We start from the raw sequence: 2,371 nt of genomic DNA, 5'->3' as shown, positions 1-2,371 counted from the left end.
CTGATTGGTCCAAATTGACCAATCCACGGACTTCCTCACACACACACTCAGTGCAGGCAGCTCTGCTGATCTCTCCTCCCTGGCTGCAGGCTGATAACAGACAGTTGGGATCGCGGCAAAATTCTCTCTGCATTCTCACAGCGTTTATCAACCTTTTTCTTACTCAATATCAAGCCACACTTATTGTTTTTACTTCGGCTGTGACTTTGTGTGTGCTCAGGGTGAGTTTGGCTGTGTTTCCCTGTGTATCGCTATACAAGGAAACCACACCTCCACGGAGCTCAGCGCGATTCACAACGTCCCGACCAATCAGAGCACACTGTGCTCACAGGGAGGGTGGGGGCTGGAGCTACTGGAGCTACAACGAGCCGTTAAAGGCAGAGAGTGAAATTCAGTGAATACACGTAGTTTACAGAGATGCTGTATGAGAAACCAAAGTGAGTTTGGGAAATTGCACAATATAAATCTATTCTAGTTGACCTCAACAATGGAATTATGATCAGTGGAAATGGCCATGACATGGGACCTTTAAGCCTTTCCTATGGCTTTGCTTTGTGTGGCTTGAAACACCCTGATAAAAAACCGTTTGCCTACTAGTGCTCTGGCTCCCACCACCCACCTGTCTCCAATATTACACCAGGTGCTCTAATCACCCAGTGCCCAAAACATGCCTTCAAAATAAAAGCATAGAAACTACTTTAACTTATGAAACTAACTAAGAATACACATAAAATAAATGATAATAACAATAAACACTATAAACAGCAAGAAAATAAATGTTACACTATTAAATAATATAAAGAGATATATAGCTCCAACATTATGCCTTATATAAGGGATGTCCACATTTTTTTCACCGAGGGCCACATACAGAAAAATGTACGAAGGGCTGGGCCGCTCTCTAGGGGTGAGGTATATCACCTCATAAGTTCACTTGTAAGTCAGCCAAATTAATCAAATGTAGGTAAATGATGCTTGAAAGTGCGTTAAGAAAAAACTGCCTATATCACAGCTCTCCAGAGGGTTTACTTTATCTTGTTGGCAGCTCATCCCTCAGTTTGATTATAATAAGGAGAAATAGGAAGGGGTTTATTTCAAACTTGTTTGGTAAATAAGTTATTTTTTTAATTAACTAAGATATGTTAGAAAATGTTTCCAACTTTAATTGACTGAATTTATTTGAAAAGTGTTCTTATTAACACATGAATGTGTAATGTGTAATATATTTTTACATATGTAGTTAAGAAGTACAAGATAAGACAAGCACAAGTTTCATTTGTGGGCCGCATTCCATTATACTTTTAGAATTTGCTGAGGGCCGATACAAAATTGTCCGCAGGCCCCATTTGGCCCCCGGACCGTAGTTTGGACACCCCTGCCTCATATGATGATCCTTGGTCAACATTTGGTCAGGATATTGCCTCTTGCTGAATCTATGATTACAAATATCCTCGTAATCTTGATCTTCACTTCAAGCTGATATGCAGCAGCCTTTTTCTAGATATAATAATTGGAGTGAAGCCTGTGAGCTACATCAGGCACTCACCTTGAGCACCAATGATCCACATGTGGTATGCCTTACCCCCTCATGCAACCAACCAAACACACCCTCTGTAATCGGGCGCTCTTTTTAAGCTGCTCTCTCTCCCTCTGCCTCATAATGCTGCTGCTGTCCTGCTTCTGCTACGCTGCTTCCTTTCTGCTCCACCACCTCCCAGCATGCACCTGTAGTCCCCGTGATCTAATGATCCTCATTGTTCGATGTGAAAAATATCTGCGGGGAGGGATGAGGCCGAAGCTTAGACGCCAAACTCAAACTATATGCTGCTGTCTCTAAACATTTTAAACGTGAGTTATGTCTGAACTAGATAATAACAGAAACACTTAGTTAGATAGTGCTGATTAATTTCTCTATTCATTGAATTGAGCAATTAGTTGATTTGTAAAAACTTAAAATAGTTAGAAATGCTGTCAATGTTACCCAGAGCCCTCAAGGGACAGCATCACAATGTATTTGTTTAAACAACAATGAAACCTTAACATAATAATACAACAATTATATATACTGTAAATACAAAAGTTTTCATGTTTGTAAATGAAGAATCACTTTCGACATTCAAAAAGTTGCTCTTCAGATGTTTTCTGTACAAAAACGTAAAAGTAAGACAAAACTTTCAAATAAATGAAATTGAAATAAAAAATACAATATATAGTTGAGTAGAAGTAGAAAGTGGCATGAAAAGAAAAGACTCAAATATACTGGGTGTCCACGGGGTCTTAAAAAGTATTAAAAGTTGATAAATCAATTTAGCGAAAATTAAGGCTATTAAAAAGTATTAAAAAGTATTAAACGGCATTTTCCAAGGTATTA

At 38.8% G+C, this 2,371-nt stretch overlaps 1 protein-coding gene across 2 annotated transcripts in view; it reads left to right on the top strand.

Annotated features, from left to right (window-relative positions):
- comtb (catechol-O-methyltransferase b) overlaps nucleotides 1-2,371 on the top strand; it is an 8,496-nt gene that overhangs the window by 3,433 nt on the left and 2,692 nt on the right. The gene's annotated exons all lie outside the window — the stretch shown is intronic.

The sequence above is a fragment of the Notothenia coriiceps genome, unplaced genomic scaffold (assembly GCF_000735185.1).
Source record: "Notothenia coriiceps isolate Sejong01 unplaced genomic scaffold, NC01 NC01_scaffold00009998, whole genome shotgun sequence".
Classification (NCBI taxonomy): domain Eukaryota; kingdom Metazoa; phylum Chordata; class Actinopteri; order Perciformes; family Nototheniidae; genus Notothenia; species Notothenia coriiceps.
This window is presented reverse-complemented; position numbering and strand designations above follow the sequence as displayed.